Source organism: Canis lupus, chromosome 1 (assembly GCF_011100685.1).
Source record: "Canis lupus familiaris isolate Mischka breed German Shepherd chromosome 1, alternate assembly UU_Cfam_GSD_1.0, whole genome shotgun sequence".
Lineage (NCBI taxonomy): Eukaryota > Metazoa > Chordata > Mammalia > Carnivora > Canidae > Canis > Canis lupus.
This window is the reverse complement of record NC_049222.1, coordinates 71,563,866-71,575,837: the sequence shown is the minus strand read 5'-3', so window position 1 is coordinate 71,575,837 and position 11,972 is coordinate 71,563,866. Positions and strand designations below refer to the sequence as shown.

The 11,972-nt window shown below is 43.7% G+C and overlaps 1 pseudogene; it reads right to left on the bottom strand.

Annotated features, from left to right (window-relative positions):
• Positions 1 to 1,877: 1,877 nt before the first annotated feature.
• Positions 1,878 to 1,977, bottom strand: LOC119869858 (annotated as a pseudogene).
• Between the last annotated feature and the right edge of the window lie 9,995 nt (positions 1,978 to 11,972).

Genomic DNA, 11,972 nt, shown 5'->3' with positions numbered 1-11,972 from the left:
GCTTGAGGTTTTCCTCTGATTAAAAATAGACTTTCCTATATTCCTTAAAGTTGAATTTCAAAGAAAAGTTGCTGTGATTCTCAGTAAATAAGAAGTGAGTCAGATCTGCTTTTGTGATGGATGAAGACCTTTAGCGCCAGATGGTGAGAGAGGAAGAAGGGGGATGGGCTGTGGACAGGGACCCTGGGCTTCCATGAAGCCAAGCATGCTGTAGCTTTTCTCAGAGTTCCAGGAGTATTAAGAACATTCTCTTCTTAGCAGACGATGTTTCAGATGGGTGCCAAGGCCCGCCATGTTTATTCAGACTGCTTTATGTGAGTGGTCAAATTTAGGACAGAATTCCATATTATTTCCAGGGAGAATATTTTAACATTTTTTTGGGTAGGAATTGACTTGCTACAAATGCATTTCAATTAAACAGACCAAATATTTGCTGACAAAATACCTATTCAGTCATAGATGAGTCCCCTCCACATTGGGCCTCCACCCACTCATGGTCATTTCACTGGATGTTCTTTCCGTTGCTTCAGTGGCAACTTGTTACATTTTATGAATTTTCTGAAAAAGGTGTTCCTATAAACTGGGTTCTTGGAGGTCTCCTTGGAAGGTTGCTCCTGAATTGAATCCCTCTGCTCCAGGCCAGCTGAGTGTTCAGTCTTGTCCACACACGTTTGAAGAACCATTCCAGAGGCCTTAACTCTCTGCTGTCCGCATTGGTCCTGGTAAAACTTAACAGTACTTCCATTTGAACCGACTCTTGCTCCACTTCTATTTCCATCTGCTACAAGATGTTGTGGATCTACATCTGAAGTGGGACTTTGTTTGGCCTGATTGAGCTTCTTTAAAAGCCCTGAAAGTTCCTGTGTTTATTGTCTTTTGACTTTGAGGTCTCCAGGCTTGCTTACCTCCCAAGACCTTGTGTCCCTGTGTCTTCTTGGATGTAAACAGTTTCACAGCAGCAAAACTGCAGCTCTCAGTGACCTCAGAGTGGCAGCAGGGAAGTGAGTAATGGTTTTCAGAGAGAAATCTCTTCCTGAATACATTTTGTTCCACATCTCCTGGCCCCTAAAGGGCTGTCGATAGCAACAGTCACACATGTCCTTTCCTCTCCACATGACCTTATTTTTAGATGAGTATCTTCAAAAGAGCAAATTGAAAGATATTTGCATTCATCTCTCAATTATCTTTCATTTCTTGTTCTCATCAAAACTAAAGACTCCCATTTTCCCACATCTTTGGAGGTACATCTCCAAATTTAGTCTTCTTTCAGGAGAAAATATCTACCTTCTTCCTCAACCAGCCTTTGACCTAGATCTCTCTGTTCTCCCAAATGCCAACATCCCCATCCCATATCCTTAGGAAAGAAGTACAAGCTGGTTTCTGCCCCCAAACAGCACTGCATGGAGAGAAAGGGTCGGCAGATTTCCACCCTTTGCCAACCTGCCCTCTGACACCTACCCCATAGCTGCATGGCAGACTGTATCTGAGCAGAGACCCAGCATAGATTCCAGAAGGGAAAAAAGCAAGGCTCAGGGTCAGGGTGAGACCCAGAAAACACCAACTCCCTTGGCATAATGGCCCCTTTACAGGGAGATGCCTTTACACCTTTACACAGTCTGAACGTGGCTTCCTGGGGTGCCCCTTTGTCCAGAAACAAACCTGGGTCAAGGGGAGAAGTCCAGAACAAAGCAAGTAATGTTTCTCTGCTGTTCCATTTACAGATTTGTTTTCCTAGTGCCGGGGGCCAGGCATTGCTTGTTAATACTTGAAGACCAGGATTTGCAAACTTGATGCCTACAGATCCAATGGCAGTCCTGTTTTGCTAGTACCGCTTTTTGTTTATTTATTATTTTTAAATTTTTATTTATGTATTTATTTTAAATGTGGAACATTTCACAGATTTGCATGTCATCCTTGTGCAGGGGCCATGCCAATCTCTGTGTCATTACAATTTTAGTATATGTGCTGCTGAAGCGAGCTTACTAGTACCACTTTTTAAAAAAAATCATTGTTTTTTTTATATATTCCCCAAATGAATGAGACCATAAAAGATAGTGAAAGGGAATAAAGGGGAATGGAGAGAAAATGAGTGAAAATATCAGTGAGGGTGACAAAACATGAGAGACACCTAACTCTGGGAAACAAACAAGGGGTAGTGGAAAAGGAGGTGGGCAGAGGGTTGGGGTGACTGGGTGATGGGCACTGAGGGGTCACTTGGCGGGATGAGCACTGGGTGTTATGCTATATGTTGGCAAATTGAACTCCAATAAAAAAAAAAAATCATTGGAATCTGAACTCCTTCCCTAGTTTCCCTTAGCCCAGCTGCTCCCTGCCCCACAGCCTAAGCATTAGGAGTTTCCAACCTCTGAGACTCAGCAAGCACACACTGAGGATCCCCTGAACTCTCAGCTTTGTGTTAGGCATGTGGAGATGACTTGGACAGGTGAGGCAAAGGTGGCAAGTTCCTCCCTAGTGAAGTTTTCTGGGACTTGGGAATCTCCAGAAGAAAAAGCATGAGATACATAAAGCGGCCAAGTGAATGCAGTTTAGACAAAGGGATCAATGTTGGCAAACACAGCTGGGGGAGACATCTTTGTCTTGTGGACGAAGAAGAGATTTATTGAAGTGTGGGGAGGGTTCCTGAGGAGAGAAGAACAATCAGAAAATCCTGAGCCAACATGTAAATCTGTGGGCAGGAGGAGGAGAGTCTTGCCCCACTTGCGGGTATTGGGGAAGAAGCAGTGGGAAGTTGGGTCTAACTCTGAAGATTACTATCATGTTGATGGTCAGTCACTTTTATTCTCCGTCTCCTTTAATGCTCTTGTAGTCGATATTTGGATGGAGTGATTTTTGTCTCATGGCAACTGACCAAGTGGCCAAGTAGAACTGCTGGGACCAGGTCTTCCAAGGCCACATGAACCAAAATAGGACTTTATATTCACTTTTCTGTGAGCATCTCCCATTAGAATCCTCTTGATTTTCACATCTCAGAGTGAAACGCAGGAGTCTTCCACAGCCGTGCCATGGATCATCAGGTAAATGAAAGACTTCGTTCTAGAGCCTGAGCCATATTTACTGAGCCTGCCTGAGACCAAGTCTAGTAGCAGAGACCGTGTAAGTGTCAACTATCTAGAATAGTCAAGTTAGATTTACTTTGTTATTTTGTAGAGCCTGCACTGAATTTCTAAAACAGGGTAGTTTGTTTTTATAATCAATCATTGCACTAAACCAATGTGTTGATAATCTCATTTGTTTCAGTTATTACTTTGCAGGTTAACTGTTGGAACAGTTAACTAGCAGTAATATGAAGCATCATTCAGTTCCTCAGCCCCTAGACTACTATTCACAATTATGACATTCTTTTGAAGAATATTAGTAGCTTCTAGAGTTATAGGTCTACGTCCCTTCCCCAAGACAACCTCACCACCAAGACATATGTTTAAATGAAAACAAAACTCAGATCACATTCTGCCAGCTACACTCAAACATGTACTTGCAGGTAAGCACAGAAAATCATTCAACCTCTGCCCCATTCTCTTGCCTTTTTAGAAATGCGGACAAGCCCATTGCAGGAAATATTCAGTGTAATGTGGTCATGATGAAATTTTGACATCAGGATCAGGTGACAGAGGTGACAGAGCCGGTCTGCCCTCCATTAGTTGGGGACTACAGGGCAGAATTCTATCCCTAGGGCATCATTCCAGGAGATATTGGACTGCTGGGACTGTCAGGTCAAAGAAGGATGTGCCAGTGGAAATCTTACCAACCACGTGCTGTCACACCACTCTTTTTCTCTGGAGCAGACTTACTTTTAACATTCCTTGTGGTAATGAATGCACCCTCTCAGGCAGATAGAGATAGGGTTATTTGAAGCCCTCGCTTTTGTTTCTTCTGGAGCCTAAACTCCTGATAAGAGTTCTTTATATGTTAACTAACAATTGTTGACTGATCACCTGAAAGCGCAGATGAAAATAAAGTATAATCATAGATATCATCTGGTTTGCCTGTATTTTAAGGTCCCTTCCCTTTAATCCCCAACAGCTGTCCTAAAGCCACTTCCAGTAAAAATATAACCTAAGCCAAAGAGCATACTTGCTACATACATGCAGCTTCCATGCAAATCCTCCAGCACCTCCCAACCTCTCTGTAGTTCTAATGAGATCACCACCATTGAATTACTCCTCTAGAGACATACAAGAGCCACTCCTCCTGGAACCCAAATCTGAATGATTGATTTCACAGAGTCTCAGAGAGTAGATGTTGCAATGCATTGCTCGGATGCCCCTTTAGGAATGAAAGACTTGTTCCCTGAGCTGCTGAGAGTTCTTGCATCCTTGCAGAATGTAGAGCATATTCATACCAGAAAAGGAGCTATAAGTATCCCCAAATGGTACCAAACAGGACTGGGTCCTCTGGGCTCCACACCATCTGTACTGTCTATTCTGGGGATGTCTGCATTCTGCTTCAGGACACTCTCTCTATGTTTAGATCATTTATTCCACTGTTCAAAAGACGATCTTAAGGTACCATGTCTTAAATTCCATTTTTATTTGTATTGGAGTTACATAGGCACTTGGTTAAAAGAATAAAATAATTCTACAAAGTTTATTTGACAGAGGCTGCTGGTTGAGCCCTGACATTAGTTCCTGCCTTCTTTCATAATAGGATTTCTGTGTTTTAGCAGAGCACCTGGCCAACAGCTGGTTACTGCACTTCCCGGGCTCCCTTGTAGCTTGGTAAGGCCATGTGCCCACAGTCTGGCCAATGGGTCTGTACTACTTCCAAGGCATGTTCCCATCAAGGTATGCACATGTGCTTCCCTGACCCCACTGCCCCCTCCCGCTGGCTGGCATGACAAGAACTAGAATGGCTACTGTGGTCCCAGAGATGGAAGCCACATTTGGGGGTCATAAAGCCAACCCTTCAACCCAAATTGCTTCTCTCTGGACCATTTCAAACCAGAGAGCAAGAAATACCTACTTCATTTGAGGGTTTGTATTTTGAAGTTTTTGTTTTTTATTTTTTATTTTTAAAAAGATTTTATTTATTTATTCATGAGAGACACAGAGCAAGAGAAAGGTAGAGACACAGGCAGAGGGAGAAGCAGGCTCCATGCAGGGAGCCCAACGCGGGACTCAATCCTGGATCTTCAGGATCATAACCTGGGCCGAAGGCGGTGCTAAACCACTGAGCCACCCAGGCTGCCATGTTTTGTTTTTTATTAAAGCAAGCATAGCCTGTATTTTCATCCATATAGGTTGGGTGTTTGTTTTTTTGGTTTTTTTAAATCCTGTTTTCTTTTTCCCACAAACAACCATAATATGTGAATAACATACTTCTGATATTTCATATTTAGACATTCCCTATTGAGTTTCCAATTTGGAATATGAATATTCCACTCTCTATCTCCTTTTCGCCCACCCTCACCATCTCACTGCATACTTGCTACCCATGCCCCTCATCCTCCAAAGTAGTTATGTGGTAATTTTAAATAGATAAATATTTATTGTTTATATAATTATGACAATGCAAATGGTATATAAAACTGATATCTGCAGTGTACCATGGAAGCTTTTCCTTTCTTAAATAATACTTTGTCCCAGAGATAATATTGAGCTAGTTATTTTTTCATTTTCTTAGCTTCCCGCTGACTTATCATTAATTCAAACCTAAACACTCCCTTAGTTGTATGATCTCCTCTGAATATGTTTGAATGCACTTGGGATGCAATTAGTTTTATGAAAAAATATCCCCAGAGTTTTCTGACTGGCTCCATCTGGACTAGCTGTTCACTAAGCCTGATGTGTGTTCCATCAGCCATCTTAAATTGGACCTCAGTACCGGTTCTACAACTTTGGATTGCTCTGCCTGCCTTAATCCTTCCTATGGGCTACAAGGGCTGCTCTGGCCATGTGACAGAGCATGTTTCCCTCAGGCTAACCTCTGAGGGCTCCATAAGCAAGTATTCTCCTTGATAGAGGCTTTATTCTGAGAGTATTAGCCACCTTCTGTACAAGGAAGACATTGCAAACCTCTGAGCTAGATCAGCGCCTTCCTTTTTGGAGTTGAGACTTAAAACTTCCTGCATTAGGCAGAAAAAAATGGACAACAATTAACAACCTCCTAAAAAACCCTCTGACTTAAGGTATTACTGTTTAATTATTTCAAATTCATATTGTTCTGGCCACAACAAGTGGCCAAGTATTGCACAGGGATACTTGACAACATTCCCAGATATTTTGGGTATGGTACTAATGTATAAATTTTTGGTCTTTGTCCAAGTTCAGGTTTAGGTATAACTTTTACTAAGAATGCCTGAAATCTAAACAACCAAGTTTAGAACTTCAGTGAAACCCTTCCCCATGTTCTTTTACTGCCAACATTGCCAGTCATCCCCCCACCCCCGGCCCCCCAGCCCCTGCCAGCGAATTCTGGGAGGTCAACTCACCTTGGCATATTTTATTACAAGATTAAACTATTCATTGCAGGAGGTTATCTGCTCAAAAAAGGGTGGAAATGGTCAGTCTCATTTTCCCTTCAGTTATTTTCCCTAAATTTCAGAACAATTTTGGATGGTTGAAAAACCAATGTGGTCTGATGAAAGCTTATCACCTGAGAACAGCCAAGGAGACCAGAGTGAAGATGACTGTTTCTCGCTGGGGCTGATGTGAAGCTAAACCTCATCAATGGAGCTCTCTAAAACGCACACACAAACTCATACACACACACCCTAACAGCAACACAAACTGAATGTTTGATCATTTCAATCTGGCTATTGATAAAAATTTTGAAAAAATTTAATGGAAGGAAATTGGTAAGAGTTGAATTCCAGGTGAATTTATGAAGGCGTTTCTAAGCAGAATGTCTTTGCAATGTGTGCTTTTTTATGTGCAATCATCACCATGTACTTCTGAACATCTTCCACAGAACCCATGCGAGGTGCCAGCTGCCACATACACAAATGACTAATGTCAAAACAAGGTAAGACACATTAACTGGTCTCAACTGTCTCAACGGAAAGTGAGGGGGATAGTAGAGAAGTGGAGCCTTTACTTGCATCTCCAAGGAAGGGTACAATGTATACCAGTGACAAGGAGGAGGCAAACAATGTGTGCAAAGGGAAAAGTATGATTGCAAGGTGCAGAGGTAGAGAAGAGCCTGACATGCTTCTGGCACATTCAGAGAGCAAGCTTTCTGAGAACACAGGATTCAGGTGTAGAAGTAATAAAAGGCCATGGCAAAGGGGTGCATTGATTCTAAACTGTGGTGGAGCAGCAGGGCCAACTCACAGGATTTGGACATCTTGAAGGCATTGGGAAACCACAGGTTTCTATTGTTGTTTAGAGGTGTGGGTTTGGTTAGGAAGGAAGGGAAACGTGATATACACAAATGCTGCTCTGGGATGATTCATCTGACCGTGATGTGTAATGGATCAGAACAGAGAGGCACGGAGGTCAGGGAGCTGCAGGCTCCATGTGAGGAAATGAGAAAGGCTCCCAGTGATGAAGCACCTAGGCCATAACCACATGACAGGCTGTGTGAGCTCACCATTCTGCACCTTCCTCAAGGTGGAATAGGTATCTGGCTCCATCCTTCAGATCAGGAAAGTAACTCTGAGAAGTTCAAGGTCACACAATGAGGGAATGGCACTGATGGGATTTGAACTCATTTTTTTCTGACATCAAAGCTTTGTTCCTTCTACTCATCATGACACATCAGCCTCTTGTTTTTTTTTATTTTTGTTAAAGATTTTAGTTTTAAGTAATCTCCACACCCAATGTGGGGCTCTAACTCACAACCCTGAGATCAAGAGACGTGTGCTCCACTGACGGAGTCAGCCAGGCACCCTCAGCCTCTTGTGGTTAATTATAGGCAGTGACAGAGGACATGGAAGGGAACCCTATCTATGACTGGGTTGTCCTCGCAGCCTCAGTGTCTCTGTGTCGCACCATGATTTTGTGAGTAACTCAATATCCTCTTGTTTCCACTCGGGATTTGTGGGGTAAAAGCCATTCCACGATGCAAGAGTCTCCATGGAGGCCAAAGGCTGCGATTGCTCTGAGACAGAAAGTGAGGAGTAAAACACGTTTTAGGTTTGTGGGAAATTGCGAAGGACAAGACAGAAATCATAAAGGTGCAATTGAATTACGTTGTGTCGTGGCCCCTGGGATAACAGCTGTTTTCCAGGCCTCCGATCGTTCTCATTAGGAAATTAAAAATGTGAAGCTCCGAGGCTGCAGCCCTGCACTGCTCGGACCACGTGGTGACAGGAAGCCCTGTGTTTGCACAGGTGGGGGAGTGAGCAGCCCCACAAAGTGGGTGGCTGGAAGCCCTGCCCGGAGCACAGGTGGGCTCTTGGAAGAAAAGCAAACCCAGGAAGAGGCTTGTGTGTTCTGGTGTTGTCAGCTTCTCTCCGCGGAGGGAGGAGTGGTCCACCAGGCCTCTCATGTTGGTGGGTCATTTCAGGGCCAGATCTAGCTAATGGTAGGGCCCCCACAGCCTACCTGATGCAGGAGGATTTGGTCCTGGCACATAGTCAGTTCCTCTTTCTGGGCTGGTCTTGAAAAATTACCTACAACTTGATATTTTATACTCAGATAAGAACAACTCAAACTAAATATGCCTTTCGAGAACACATGTAGGAATGCCATCGATTTCAGAAATAAAATTTTTGTTTCAAATAAAGGGAATAAGGAACACAGGACTCAGGATCATGACCATCACAGGTTTGGGGCTTGGGGAGAGGAAAGGGGCCAGGATGTGCAGAACCACTCAGATGATGGCACTGTTGCCAGCATTCTCATTTCTGAGTTGGGTGGTGACATTGTGTGAGTTGATACAATTATTAAAAACAACCCTACATACAAACGATAGGAGGGCATGCGTGGACCAACAATGACAGTATGCCAAGCACCTAAGATTTCTGTCCACCCAAGGTGCAAAGAGAATAGGAGGATAAAAGATGTGACATCACTGGAACTCTGCCAAGGAAACCTAGATGTCAATAAGCATTTCTTCCAATTAAAGGATATTTAATATCACAGAGAAAGTCAGAAAATGTGAATTTTTGCACGTGGCCTACAACTAATCAGTTTTGCCACCTCAAGAAATTACTTTCCTCATCAATCGCTAGAATGATTCAAGTACACCTTTTATTATTTCCTTCCCCCTCTTCTCCTCCCTTTCCCTGTCTGCCCTTCCCCTCCTTTCTAATTCTAACCTGAAACATCTTTTCCTTCCTGAAAGAACACAAAATGTTATGAGTTTGGCCTAACTGATATCAAAGGCACCTCTGGCTGCTGCATGGGTTGTGGCAAGGCACTGGGGTCAGTAGTCAGGGCGTGAGGTTGTTGCCACCTCCTCTAGCTGAGATGGTCCAGTTCAGGATGAATTAGAGCATCATTCTGATACCTCCTATGACTTATCTTGTTTTTCTCTCCAAAGTCAGAAAACTAATCTCAACTTCTTCATGTCTTGAATGTTCCGAGCACAGAGTCATCTCAAAGCAGAGAGAAAGAGGGAAAAGAAGACAGAGAGATTAAGCTGAATGAGAATATGTGGCAGCCTGAGAAAAGTCAAGTGATCACAGTGAAAAGAAAATGGTGCATTTCCAAATGTGTTCTCTGAACTCTTCTCTCAACCAAATTCATAGAATTAAAATATGCTCATAGTGTGATGGGCAGCATGTGTGTCTGAGTGAAAAATAATTTAACAAAAACAGCTAGAGAAATAATTTAACAAAAATAGCTAGAGAAATAGCTATGTGCCAGCAAGTGTGTTAGGGCCCAAGGTCAAAGAAATGACCATGCCCAGTGAATCCCTGCCCTTGAGGAACTTCTATGGGGACAACAAGAAACAACTCCATCTAAGTAAATATATTACATAGCATGGGTGGAGACGATGCTTTGAGGATGAAATGCTTCAGTGTGTGGGGATGCAGTGATAGCATGGACATGGTGGTCACAGAAGGCTGCTCTGGTGGGGAGACGGGAGACCGGGGCTAAGAAGAGAGGCAACCGAGTGCACATCACAGGAGCTTTCTCTGAAGCGGGGAGGAGTAGCACCTGGCTGTCCCTGCAGCATGAGTGGCTGTGTGCTTGGTCCATTTGCAGACCGAGGAGGCTCATATGGCTGCAGTGAGAGCCACTATGTGATTTACAAGACCCAGTGCAAAATGAAAATGCAGGGTTCAAAAATTACTAAAACCTTAAAAACAGCAAGAGCGGAGCACTGAACCAAGTATGGGGCACTTCTGAGCCCAGGGCCTGGGCACCCTCACATGTCAGCCTGGTGGGCCCTGCCTAATGAGGGAAATGAAGTCTGAGAAATAGTTGTGCTGGCTGTGGAAGACCTTGGAACCCATTGCAGGGACCTTAGACTTTACTCCAGTAGGAAACCATCACAGGTTCTAAGTAGGGCAGCAGTATGGCCTGGCTGCTTCTAGAAGGATCTCTGACTCTTATATAGGTGAATCTAAGGAGACCAGGAGTGACAGCAAGGAGACCAGTGAGGTTGCTAAAGAATTGCAACAATGACAATAAATGAAGAACTCATTCAGCATGCCACTCTGTTGTCATAACTGGATACAATATTGTCTTCACCAGCTTCCCCATTTGGAATATTCTATGTGTTTTTTGGCTCCAGTAATAAATGAAACTACTCTGGGGGCTGGAGCAGATTTGAGTAATATGCTCAAAGAACTTAGACAGAAAGGAAAGCCAGGCTGAGCATGCCCTTTACCTTCTCTGGATGCCTTTCCTCAACTGATTTGGCACCAGATGGGGACGGGAAGTAGAAGAGAAACACATACTTCAGAAAAATTCCATCCTGTGGGTCCCTGATCTGGAATTCCATTTCATTTTCTTTAAAGGAAAAGGAAATTCCTGAGGGCTTAAAGAATGTCTGTCAATGGCTTCTACAGGTGTCACCAGAAGGAAGAGTTGGAATTCTAACAGAGCCAGGAAGGAGGATAGGCTCTAGGGTTTGGTGGAGTAGGTGGCCTCTGCAAGGTGCAACTTCAATGGGCATCCAGCATTTCTTCCCAGAGGAGCACCCTGGAGATTCCACCTTCTGAATCATGGCTTTGGGTGCAGATTTTGACGGAATTATGGCAGGGAGATGGAGGATGCTCCTGCCTGAGGATGCAGGTAATGGTAGCTAAGAAAACAAGGAAGAGGATTAACAGTAGCCAAGTGTTTATGCACACCGATGCACTCTAATGTGGATTTGTGCCTGCCTGTAGCAACTAGATTGCTAGAATCTGTGTTTGTACAGTGAGGAAGAGTCAGATCAATTGCCTAAGGTCACCCACTTAGGTGGGTGATTGACTAGATTGACTAGAATCTGTGTTTGTACAGTGAGGAAGAGTCAGATCAATTGTCTAAGGTCACCCACTTAGTAATGAAAGAATCAGGATTCAAAACTGAGCTCATATTTTTCTCATCTTGCAGTAAACTATTAGTGGTAGTTTTTAAAGCAGCCACCTATCCCTGGACCCTCTTCTCACAGACTCTTCCCTTTGAATCTATGTGGGCTTATGAGTACTTTAAACAATACGTATGGCAGAAATGATGCTATAGAACTTCCAAGACTAGATGAAAAAAGGCCAGGCAGCTTCCATCTGGTTCTCTTGGAACCCTTGCTCTGAGAATACTTGCTTTTGGAATGTTCCTTCTTGGATCCTATTAGCCATGCTGTGAGAAGTCATGGCACATGGAGGAGCCACATAACAGTACCTGGGCCAAGCTCCAGGGAACCCAGCTCTGAGCAGCCCAGCCCAGAAGCCAGACATGTGAGTGAAGAAGCAACCTTGGGAGTGAATCCTTCAGGCTGGGCTTTTCCAGTCTTCCCTGCTGAGGCCACTGACAGCATGGAGCCCTGTATGCCCATACTTTCCTGTGTCCTTTTCATATTTTCCACTCAGAGAATTCATAAGCATAATCTAAGGGTACTTGTTTTATGCCACAAGTTTG